At 36.3% G+C, this 13,504-nt stretch overlaps 1 pseudogene; it reads right to left on the bottom strand.

Annotated features, from left to right (window-relative positions):
• Positions 1 to 13,504, bottom strand: part of LOC114044615 — a 50,463-nt pseudogene that overhangs the window by 36,759 nt on the left and 200 nt on the right.

Below are 13,504 nucleotides of genomic sequence, written 5' to 3'. Positions count from 1 at the left end.
AACGTGGCTGTTACTGTGTACAAAGTTCTCCTGGTTCTGCTCACTTCACTCAGCATCAGTCTATACGAGTCTTTCCAGGTTTTTTTGAAGTCTGCCTGCTCATCATTTCTCATAGCATAATAGTATTCCATTACATTCATATACCACAACTTGTTCAGCCATTCCCCAATTGAGGGGCATCCCTCAATTTCCAATTCTTTGCCACCACAAAAAGAGCAGCTATAAATATTTTTGTACATGTGGGTCCTTTTCCCATTTTTATGATCTCTTTGGGTTTATATTCCTATTAACTGTAGTCTAAATATGCCTTCAGAAAGTAGGATCCAATCCTAAATCCATACTTCTACTTCCCCCCACCAAAGCCCCTAAGGAAAATTTCTGATAGGCTTTGTGTACAAAACTGCATTTTATATTGATTCAGCATTTATTAAATGCCTACAATGTTTGAGGCAATTACGATATAATGGCAAAAACAAAATAGTGTCTATTTTCAATGAGCTTATGCTATACTGTAAGTTTACAGCATCTATACCAATAGCAATAATAATAACAGTAACAACAACATCTATATAGTAAGCACTTACTATGTGCCAGGCACTGTGCTACATCCTTTACAATTAATCTTGTTTGATCCTCACAACAGCCCTAGGAGGTAGGTGCTATTATTATTCCCTTTTGATAAACAGGGGTAACAGTAAGAGTCTGACTCCAGACTGGTGCTCTAACCACAGTGCTACCAATAAGTAAATGTAAGGAAATTTGAGAAGATAGAGAGTACTAATTAGGAATAAAGGAACATTTAATGAGGGCGTGCCACCTGAAAAAAAGATAAGGATTTTCTGAGAGATAGAGATACAAAGGTAGAATGTTATAGGCTTGGTGGATGTCATATAAATACATGGAGGCAGGGTATGGAATGTTAACATCAGAGAAAAGCTTGTTTGATCAGCTCTAAAACTATAGCTATCTCAGAGATACTGGGACTTTTCTCCGATTGAAAGGGTGTCAAATTAGTGCTAAAAGTAGAGTACGGTGGCTTCAGTCTAAGGAGGATGACAAAGGAAGGGAAAGACTATCACCACTCTACTCTGCATCCATCCAAGAGAGGAAAGTCACAGGCAAGTAGCTTTTGTCCTTCAATTGTCTTCATTTCTCTCAGTTTGGTCAGATTATGCATAAACCAAAGCCAGGCATGGGTCATGAGGATAGTAAGAATGGCATGTGGCCCCCAACCTTTAAACATCCCTGTTACAGACAACCTGGGCACCTAGGCACAAGGGACTCAGGACAGGAATAGTGAGACTGTTCCACTGTCAAGCAGTGGGTTCCAACAGGGAAGACCTTTTGCTCTGACTAGGACCTACCCTGTCTTTCCCTGCCCCATGGGACTATTGACAAGGTAAGACAAGACCAGAGTAGAGTAGCAGCACTCTGGAGCCTAATGAAAACTGGAGTGGGAAAGCCAGGAAATGGCAACCTATGAGTATTTGGGAAATGCCATAAACTCTTGCCTTCCCTTTCTTCAATGGTCTGGACCTTTCCCCCTATAGTCAGCCCTACCAAAGGGTGCAAGGAGAATCCAGATGGCTAAGTTTTTACATGCCTCTGGGCTTTGTTTCCCTACTCTGATGGAGTGGTGGTAGGTCTACTCAAGCATGCACTGCCTCCATCATGACTTTTAGTAAGCATCTGCTCTAACAGCTTTTTTGCCTTGTCAAAGGGCCTCAGAATTGGTTCTTACCCACCATCAGTGATAGATGGCAAGTCACTTAACCTTAGTTTCCTCAGTTGTGAAATGGGGATAACAATAGTATCTACTTCTCAGGATTGTTGCGAGGATCAAATGAGATAATCTGGTGCTTAAAAAAAAGTTCTTAGCCCATTGCTTGATACATAGCAATTAGGCTATTATTTATATGATATTTATATTATACATGCACACACACACATTTTATATGTATAAAATATATATATATACATAAATAAAATAAGGCACTATTCCTCCCCTCCCATCTCTAACGNTTGATACATAGCAATTAGGCTATTATTTATATGATATTTATATTATACATGCACACACACATTTTATATGTATAAAATATATATATACATAAATAAAATAAGGCACTATTCCTCCCCTCCCATCTCTAACATCCTAGAAAGGGTATGTGTGGCCCAACTAGCACCTAATTAGTAAAAATAATTATCTAAAACAGAAAGCTATCTTCTTTTATTTCCCTTCCTTTTTACAGATACATTCTATGGTGGTAGTGTGGAGTGATAAGAATGAGTATGGTCTTGGCTCCACTTCAACTCGTACTTGTTGATCAGTTGTCCATTTGTGTCCAACTCTTTGTGACCCCATGGATCATGCTGTCCATGGGGTTTTCTCAGCAAAGATACTAGAATAGTTTGCCATTTTCTTCTCCAGTGGATTAGGGATGATTTGCCTGGGGTCATACAGCTAGTAGATTTCAGAGGCTGGATTTGAACTCAGGTCTTCCTGACTCCAGGCTCAGTGCTCTGTGTCTGCTGAGCCACTTATGTGCCCCTGAACTATCTAGCTGTCCCATACAACTCATATAACTCACTTTTCAGCCTTTGCAGTCTGATTTATATCACCCTCCACTGAAACTACTCCCTCTAAGGTTATAACATATTTCTTCTTTGCTAAATCTAAGACCCCTTTCTCAGGCCTCATCTTTTTTGATCCAAAGGATGCTATTCTCTCTTAGTTTCTACCTTCTCAATCTCCTTTGCTGGATCATCATCCTAGAGTCTCTTCCTTTTTTTTTTCTTATTTCATCAACTCCCATGGGTTTAGTAATTCACCTTTTTGCAGGTGACTTGTGGAATATATGTGTATACACACATATACATGTGTGTATATATACATATATATATATATATATATATATATATATATATAGCTATATATCTATATAGATGTTATCTTCCAGTCTACTTGGGAAATACAACATGTAAACAGGTCAAGATAATTAAAGAAGAGAGAAAGAACTAGCAATTAGAATAATCAGAAAAAGTTTTATGTGTAAGGTGGCCATAAACTGAGATCTGAAATAAACTAGCGATTCTAAGAAGTGAAGGTAAGGAGGCTATTAACTACAGATATGCAGGGCAGCTTATATAAAGACATGGATGTATATGGTAAATTTGCAGTTTCATGTGCAATTATCTTTTTATTATGCTATGTTATGGAAATGCTTGATTTATTTCATAAATTAAAATAAATAAAAATAAAAAAAATAAAGACATGGATGTAAAAGTGACTGTGGGGAATTATATAGTACAACAGTTATTATATCTGTGTATCTATATGCCTATAGGCAATATCTAATAGTTATCTAGTTATTAATATCTCTTCTGAATTGATTTACCACATAATTAATTGCTTTTGTACCTTTCTAACTGGGTGTCTCATGGACATCTCAAATTCAACATGTCCAAAGTGGAATTCACTAACTTGCCCCTCTTATCCTACCTCCAAAAAAAAAAAAAACCAAAAACCAAAAAGGCACTACTTCTCCAAAGTACCTTCTTTCTATTGAAAGAATCACCTTCCTTCTGTATCTGGTTCACAATCTCAATGTAATCCTCAACTCTTTACTTTCCTTTACCTGCCGTATACTATCAGTTATCATAGTGACTTAGAAAACCACATATTAGCATTGTCAACATTCTATTGTATTTTTATTTATTTTGTTAAATACTTCACCATTACATTTTAGTCTGGTTCAGAGCACATTCAGAAGTATTGTGGACTGCTGGCTATGTGTTTGACACCTCTGATCTAGACTATTGCAACTGCTCCTCAACAGGATGCCTAATTTCTAGTCACTTCTGTCTCTAAACCATAGACTTGCCAAATTAATCTTTCTAGAGCATATCTGATTATGTTGTTTCCCAAATTGAGAACACTTGGTCAACATCTCCTACCTCAATCCCACTGCTTCCTGTATGCATTACAAATTTATCAGATTGTCATTTAAAGTCCATCAAAATCTGTTTCCATCCTACCTTTCCAGGCTTATGCTGAATAACCTCCTTTGGTGTACTTTATGTTTCATTTAAACTTCTTCATATATTATCACAAAGCATCACTTTTGCACATTTGTATGTCTTTACATAAGCATTCCTCCATATCTACAGTTAAACAGCTTCCTCACTTCCACCTCTTAGAATCTCTAACTTAATTAACATTGGTCAGTTCATGACCAGTTAGATGGTCAGTTCATGACTATGAACTTTTCCTGATTCTTTTACTTACCAGTTCTTTCTCCCTTCTTTAATTATTGTGTCTATTTATCTGTTTACATGTCGTATTCCCCAAGTAGATGATAAGTTTCTTGAGGACAGGGAATTAAAAAAAAATTTTGTCTTTGTATGTACTGCCTAGCAGAATGCCTTGTGAATAGTAAGCCTTTAATAAATGATTGTGTTCTATTAAATTGGAACTTTCCAGGTAATCGAAAAGGAGGGTTGAAAACTGGAGGGGTGGGGGAGGCCCCTCCCCTTTCCGTTTCTTCTGGTGCCCTAGGTTGTTTGAGCACCATTGCCTTTCCCAAACTATATATGCCTTTCCTTTCTCTTGCCAAAGGAGCAAACCATTTTTGTTACTGTTTGGGAAATGTAGATTAAGAAAAGAAGAATAATGTGAAATAAAGGTGAATAGTTATTTAGCAACTAGATTGTGGTGTACCTTAAATTCCAGGCTGAGGAACACATGTTTTATCCTAAAGGCAACAAGGAGCCACTCAAGTTTTTTGAGCATAGTGGAAGTGAGTGGGTGGGTGTTGAGATGTGTTCAAACTTATGCATTAGGATGAATGACTCAGAACCTTTGCCAGTATTGTTTATCTGATCTATCTGTGCCATTTTAGTGTGAATTAGAACTTTCAGTGGTTCACAAATGACATGAACCAGCATCATCTGCTAAACTTCCATTTATTTCCAGTTTACTGAAGTTTATGACTTCTTGAAAATTCTCTTTTATATGAAATTGCCCCATTCAGACCTACAAAAGCAAGCCAATAGACCTAATTAGGACAGAGCAGGATGGCAATGCCATACGCTATCTAGTGCTGGGGCTGCTAGGTGGTGCAGTGGATAGAGTGCTGGGCCTGAAGTTAGGAAGACCTGAATTCAAATCTGTCCTCAGACATTTACTAGCTGTGTGACCTTGGGGAAGTCACTCATCCCTTTTTACCTCAGTTTCGTCATCTGTTAAATGAGCTGGAGGAGGAAATGGCAGTATCTCTGCCAAGAAAATCCAAATGGAGTCACAAAGAGTTGGACACAACTGAGCAGTAACAACAATAAAATCTAGGTGCTAACATAAGAACATCCCTAAAATTCTGAAGTCCCTGGATGACTTCAGTTCTTCTCTCTGTCTTTCAACCTAGATAAAAACATGTCTAAAACTATTTTAGGCCAAGCTAACATTACATCTTGAAAAATCAGCCCCCTAGCTCTCCATCGCAACTCCCTTCCACAAATCAGAAATTATAAAGGAGGCCACAAGGCATACAGTCTTTGTTTAGGATCAGACTTACTTTAAAACAAACAAACAAACAAACAAACAAGCAAATTCTATTACTGTCATGTTAGCTGAGATGCCTGTGGTTCATGACTTCTGGATCATTGTCTGCTTTGGTTTCTTGTTGTTGTTCAGTTATTTCAGTTGTAGCCTACTCTCTGTGACCCCATTTGGGGTTTTCTTGGCAAAGTTATTGGAGTGGTTTATCATTTCCTTCTCCAGCTCATTTAACAGTTGAGGAAACTGAGGCAAACAGGGTTAAATGACTTTTCCAGGGACACACAGCCAGTAGATGTCTGAGGCTAAATCTGAACTCAGGTGTTCCTGATTCTACTCCCAATGCTCTATCCACTGTACCACCTAGCTGCCTCTGCTTTGATTTCTAAGACCCACTCATTCTTTCCTACTTTGAGGAATTCTTGGATCTTTAGTTTGCTGTTGGCTATAGCAAATCACTGACTCTCCTAGGACATTTGATATGATTAGAAATTGGTCTGATAATACTAGCCTCAGCACTGCATGATTAATCCTTTCAAGCTGCAACTCATATTACAGTGTGATGGTTAAAGAGGTTTCCATATTTCTGAAATGTATAAACAGCAAACAAATAAATAAAAACCCAACTCCACAACATTGTTGTTATTTTAGACCAGAGCTCTGACTTCATCCATGTAGGGAGCTCCCAGTGGTGAAACTGACTTTGCTAATGTAGATCAGCTCTTGCTCATCACTTTGGAGAATTACCTGGAAAAATGAGAGATGAAGGGATGACTTTCTCAAGATCACATAGGAAGTATGTGTTAGAGATAAGATTTGAACACAGGATAGGTGTTGCCATGGACAGAGTAAAGTACTTGGCAAATATTAAAGTGCTATATAAATACTAACTATATTTATTCTTATTATTATTACTCCTAAATCCAAGGCTGACTATCCATTAAAACACATCACCTCTTTTTTAACATTGAAAAAAAGTCACATTGACTCAGTGACTTTGTAGGGTATAAACATTTTTAATGTCTAACAGCACAAGAAGAGGTAAAGATTGTAAGCTATTCTGCATAAAAGATTTGTGGAAGAGAATGTTGAGGCAGTTGGCAAACTTATTATCATTCAATAATTTCTTGTTGCTTCTTGTAGTCAGTTCAGATTGTTAATGTTGATATCTAAGTATGGGAAGTTGAGAGGCTTTTAAAGTCTTCTGTGTCTATTGATCAGCCATAGTTCTTTTCCTCATAAGCATTCATTGCTGAATTTCCTTATGTGTTTTCAAAAGATAAGCAGATTATGTAAAACAGAAAACTTAGGTGGGAAATTTTGCATGTTAATATATTAGATTAAATTTTTATGAAGCATTCTAATACAAGCAATATCATATAGAGATTTGCAGCACACATCATACAGTATAGGTAAATGTACATGATTATATATATGTATATGTGTACACAGTATATACACATGTACATTTGTATATGTATATATGCATGCATACTTATTTATGTAAGTATATACATATATAAATACACACAGACATAGCCAATGCTAATAGAGTAATCCATAATTTTTATTGTAGTGGAAGCATTTGTGAATACTAAGAGAACGAAGAGATGAAAGTGTGAGATAGACAGCTAGAAAAAATGTCAGACACACTAAGTTATTTGAATCTAGGTTAATATGCCATAGAATCATGAAACTCATGGACAAATGTGCTTCAGTGTAGAGATATTCAACTCATTTCAATTCAATAAACATGTATTGATCACCTGCTGTTTGCATTGCTTAAAGAAGTAGCTATATAGGGGCATCTAGGTGGATGAAATATCGAACTTTTAAAAGCAGGGGCTCTTAATGTGCATGTGACGGACCCCTTTGATGGCCTGGTGAAGACTCTGGACCCCTTCTTAGAATGATATTTTTCAGTGCACAAAATTAAAAACATAGGATTAAGGGGCAGCTAGGTGGTGCAGTGGATAGGGCACCAGCCCTGGAATCAGGAGGACCTGAGTTCAAATGTGGCTTAAGACACTTGACACTTACTAGCTGTGTGACCCTGGGCAAGTCACTTAACCCCATTACCTAGGAAAAAATAAAAACAAAAATCAAATAAAAAATGAAAAACAGCAACATAGGGTTACAAAGGAAATCAAATGTATTAAAATATAGTTATCAATATACTAAGAAAAAAGTTTATGGATTCTGGTTTAAGAGCCCCTGTTTTAGAGTATTAAACTTTGAAGTATGAATATTCCAGGAGTTCCCTTAGTAAAGTACCAGTAATATAGAAAGCATGAATAGCATCTTATTTAGATACTATAGATTCAATTTAATTCATTTTGTGATTTTCCCGAACTAAAGATATGTGGACTTTTTATATCAGATAAAATGGGCTTTTGAATAAAATACCATTTCATTATTTCTTTTTAATTTCTCTTATTTTGATTTTTTTAAAGGACTGTTTAACACTGGAGTGATGAATCATGCTTACAAATCAGCCTACTTTAGCTATTGATTTATTATAAAGTTGAAGTGGAATTTTTGAGGCAATATGTACAAGATGTTAAGGACTATTGGAAGAGAAATGAGGAGATCTAAAAGTTTCAATCAGTGAATGAATGAATATAACATTTATTAAATACTTATTGCATGTAAAGCACTGGGCTAAGTTCTAGGGATACAAATCGAAAAGTAAGACAGCCCCTTCTTTCAAGAAAACCATATTCTAATGAGGGAGATAAGAGATTTGGAAAGGTTCAGTGGTAAGAGGGAAGGGACTCATGGTACTTAGGGCAAAGCAGATGGTAATATCTCTTCTTTAATGCATTTCCACTAATAATGTCATATCAGTTTCTGATGTTGAATCACTTGATGATGCTAAGGACTTTGGTGACAAGAACTTTCTTGAGGTATTCAAAAGATGTGGCTGTAGCAAGTGTAGGAGCAATTGCAAAGCTGCATTGTCACAGGGGGTTGCTATCCAGGATTGGGCTGGAAGCAGTGTTATTCCAAAGGTTCCTGGGTCCAGGATTTCTGGCTCATCAGATTCTTTTAGGGGGAGTCATAATGGTAGTGGTGGTTTGGATTATTTGGCAAATGCTGCTTCCTGTTTCTTTTTCAGGGGGCTTTGTTTCTCCAACTAGGAAGGCTTGCCTTCTCTATGGGTGGCAGTTGGTTGGCAGTTGGTGGGGAAGACTGACCCCTTCTCCATAGGAGCTACTTTCATGAATTATAACCAGGGATTCCATGTGAATACAAGTATACATCAAGTATAGTCATTTTGATCTTTATTGAGTTTCAACAAAATACATAGCATGATCCAGTATAAACCAATAAGTAAATGTAGCTTTTGTAGACTGAATAATGCCTGTCATGTACAGGTGTATTTTTAAACTTATGGGGGTATTGTTGAGATAAATAAAATATAAGTTCCTTTAAGGGTGTTGTTGGATTTATGGTAGAACTTTGTCATCATTAATCAAGCATCAGTAAGTATTTTTAAAAGTACCTACTGTGTGCAGGCACAGATAACACATTTTATTAATCAATAGATAATAGTATAAGTAGTGTCATGTGAGAGTCTTTTTTTTTTTAGTTTAAAGAAGTACTTTTTGAGTTGGATTTAGAGGAAATGTCCAAATTCTTCCGAAGCAAACAATGAAGTCCCATTATAGCAAACCTACATATTACTTATTTCATTAGGTAATAAGAGGATTTCAAAGCCTTTCCATAAAATTCTTGGGATTCAAATGTAGCACACATATAGCCAAACACCCATTTACAGCTGTGTTGTCCCTTGTCTCAAAGTAAGTATATTTCATTGTATTGTTGTCTACTGTGAGCAACCTTGCATATGTTTTGCATTTATTAGAGCAACCCTCTGGCTATCTGAAAAAGCTAATGATCTTATTAAATAGCATCAAAGTATCTGTGGTAATTTTCCTACCTAAAATACACACAACAATATGAAAATCCTTGAGACTCTCTAGAAAAAAAAATGACCTTGTTTTTAAACAATAATTGAACTCCAAAAAGCTTTAAGATATTCAAAAACCCTTAGAGCATCCAACTACAGTGGATTATGAACCTCCTGGAGCAGTCACAAAAATTGTGATCTACCATCAGATTATGGCCAAACAGATTTTTAGCCAGGGTAAATTTGAATTGCCCAAGAGGTTTTTGTTGGGAAAAATTAGAGCTATCCACAGGCATAAGGAAAAAAAAAAGAATATTTTCAAATGCTTTCAAAATAATCTTAGCTGGTAGCAGCAACTGATTCACTCTTTAGTTCCACTTGAATCTCTAACTTTTTCCTTTGATTAATATTGCTCTTATGTTGACATTGCTCTAGAGCAGGCATAATCTGTTTGTTGGACAGGGCCAAGCACATAGTAGGTGCTTAATACATTTTTGTTGTATTGAATTGTTGTTTTATTTAGTTTTGCCAGAAGCAAGAGTTCAGAGCACTTTGATATTCTCTATCATTCACAATTCTTTACTCTTTTCCCTTCTTCTACTCTTCTCTGTTCTTAACCCTCCTTTTCCTTTCCTTTCTCTTCTTTTCTCATTTCTCTCTTTTTTTTTACCCTCCCCTGCCTTTCACCAATTTCCTTTATAAGCACAATGAAAGAATGATACCCCTACAAAATTGCCTAGACCACTATATGTGACTGAAATGGCTTAACTGATTTCTGGAATTCTTATCAACCCTTAAAACAACAAAGTTCAATAATGGTGCTCTCTTTTGGATCTAGATAAATAACAATAAACCTGCTGGCTCCCAAAGTATAAGGGTATTTGTTCTGGGTGTGATCCTGTCTGCATTGTAGTGTGGGAATGTAAATTTTTGGAGTTAGTAATAGAGGGAAATCTGTGTGTGAGTGAGGAGGTAGGGTTGTTGTAGCCTAAAAACACACATCTTTAATTTTAGGAGTGATTAAAATTTATTGAGCTCATTTTTAATTTTTAATTTGTAAGGAAAATATCATAGTATATTAAGATCAGAGTATTAGAGATCATAGATTTAGGGCTAGACAAAACCTTAAAGTTATTTAACCTAATTGTCCCTCAACACACGTTTTACAAATGAGTTAACTGAGGGCCAGAGAGCTCAACTGATTTGTCCAGTGTCACACAACTAGTGAGTGTCTTTTAAACTCCAACTCTGTCACACTATCTACTAAACCACAGAGTCTCTCATCTTCATTTATCGTATTTTGACAGGTATAACCATCAGGTGTAAAGATTTGCAATGTTTGGAGGTTTAGGTAGAAAGTAAAAGTGAAAGAAAGATGCACTCTCTTTTTCCTTTCCTCCCTAGGGAGAGAGTGGCCATTTATCCTCTAATTCTACCTTCCTCCTCTCACTGAGCAGCTAAGGGAACATGAACTTCTCTTGATCCACTCCTCTAGTCCATCCCTGACTTTAAAGACCAGAGCTTCACTGCAATATAGGTATTATAGGTTACCAGAATCTGACTCACCAATTACTCAATTAGCATAGAGAAGTACACGGTCCTTAGTCACCTGGTTTATCTATCTCTGATATTTAGGCACTTATAAGAATTATTAATAAAAATCAAAACCATAAGATTCCTTTCCAATTAGCCTGTCCCCAAATAGTGAAGAAGCTCAAACATTCTAGATAGAAGTCTACAGCTCTACTATGTTTAATCTTATATAAAATTAGGTCCTAATGAATACCATGAAGTGGCTGTATTTATTCATAGCCCAATGGAAATATATGCATTGCAAATTCAAATAATGTTACTGCTTCATAGGATCCCTTTTTAACACTAATCGGGATCTAGCTATAGACCAAACCAGTTACTAACATCCTCTATTGCACTCCTCACCTACACACAATTAATATATTTAAGTCACAGATCATTTACTTCTAGCGATAGTTTACAGAAGACAAAAAAATTCAGAAAGTAGCATCAGTTTAAAGTAATAGAGAAAATAATGTAGTGTCTGCCAGCTGTAGACAACAGGAAAAGAAATTATGACTTTATTTTACTTGTGCTGATCTCAGGAATAACCACTGCCAACAATATCATTCTGTTCTAGCAACTCCCATCAGAATTCTTTCTTCTAGACCAACAGTTATCAAAGTGTGGTCTGGGAACCCTGTTTAGGGGTTTTGCAAGGTCAAAACTATTTTCATAATAATTCTAAGATTTTAAAATTTCTAATATAATAAATATGGACAGATATAATCCACATAAACAAAAGCTCTTTGGGAGTCCTCAATAGTTTTTAATAGTGTAAAGCGGTGCTGAGAGAAAAGAGCTTGAAAACTACTGCTCTAGAGAGTGGAAGCCTAGTTGCTTGGGTCAACCTACAATGCTCTGACTTTATATAACACACGCTAGTAAGGGCTTCTTTCCTTCCAATCTCCATCATGTTGCTGCTGCCAATATCATTGGCAGCCGCATAATAAACCTTCTAATGGACCCTGCCCCAAAGGATGCCAATTGAGCTGTTGCCATTCCTGTGATTCTTTCTAAACTAGAACAAAATCTGACACAGGCATCTCAGATCAGTAATCTGCTCCTGGTCATAGCCATTCTCCAAATAAAGTTCTGTCAGTCATGGTCAATGCGCCAAGGGGGTTTTCTTAACTGTTTTAGTTGTTATTTTTGGTAAGGTAGTGCCATGCTCATATTTTGCCTTTTCTGAGTCTTCTGTCCCACTAAACTTCCCAGGGATTCTTAGCCAAAACTTATTTTAAAAAATACTTTGATAACTGTATTTGGGCTTAAGCCTATTAGAGACTCCTTCAGCTTGTTCAGGTGATGTCTTCCCTTGAGGAAGATGTTAGATAACTATGCCTGGGAGAAATGTAAATGATATGCAAGGGAAGTATATTGGAGAGACTGGAGCTCACATGGACATTCTGTATCTGGGTCTGCTTGGTTAGCCATGTAATTGGGATGAGTCTTTTTCTATTGCCTTCATAAATGGAACTGTTGATATCTTCAAATAGACTGGAGTCAGCTTTAACTGTGTCTTCTTTTCATTGTCTTCAACTGCACTTTGGTAACATGACCCCTTCTGATGAGAGACTAGATAAGATAAAGGACCATGGGACCTTTTCCCTCTTACCCTAAAGTGATACCCTACTCCTTTCTTCCCCCATCTCTACAAAATAAGGCCTTTGGTGACTTTTTGTTTGTTCTTTTCAGTTCTAGACACAGGGAGTGGAGGCTCCAAAAATGGTTGTGAGTTCTAGCCACAGGACACCATGAGTCAGAATTCTGGGTGACTGTTGCTCCTAAGCTATCACAGATGTACTGGGGATCAAGGAGCTATCTTTGGGTCCCTAGCCACATGTAGACATAAATATGGTGGGAGCAATGTTATATAAGGAATGAACTAAGTCATGAGCTTTATACCCCCCTCCTCAAGATGGAGATTGTACAGTGGAGATTATGTTATGATGGTATCAGTGAAACTATTTGAATATTTGTTCTTACTATATCTTTGAAGTAAATATCCCTTTGTAAAAGCTAATTAGTGTTTAAGTGGTTAAATGGAACTGAGGTACTAGTCACAGACTTCTTTTAAAAAAATCATTTTATTTCTAATTTATGGAATAAAACAAGCATTTTCATAACAGTATAATAAAAAAAGATGATTGAACATGAAACTGCAAATCTATTATGCACATCTTGCTATTCCTTTTAAATATATAATAAAATTATCATGTAAATTTTTCCTTTTTTTTCTTCCTCCCCCTACTCTAGAGATGGCTATCATTAGAAACAAATAGGTATATATATGTATATATACACATACATATATATGTAAAGTTTTCTATACATACTTCTAGTTATCAGTTCTTTCTCNGAGATGGCTATCATTAGAAACAAATAGGTATATATATGTATATATACACATACATATATATATAAAGTTTTCTATACATACTTCTAGTTATCAGTTCTTTCTT

The sequence above is a fragment of the Vombatus ursinus genome, unplaced genomic scaffold (genome assembly GCF_900497805.2).
Source record: "Vombatus ursinus unplaced genomic scaffold, bare-nosed wombat genome assembly UNPS02014774.1, whole genome shotgun sequence".
Lineage (NCBI taxonomy): Eukaryota > Metazoa > Chordata > Mammalia > Diprotodontia > Vombatidae > Vombatus > Vombatus ursinus.
Note: the sequence above shows the minus strand (reverse complement) of the source record. Positions and strands in the feature narration are given on the sequence as shown.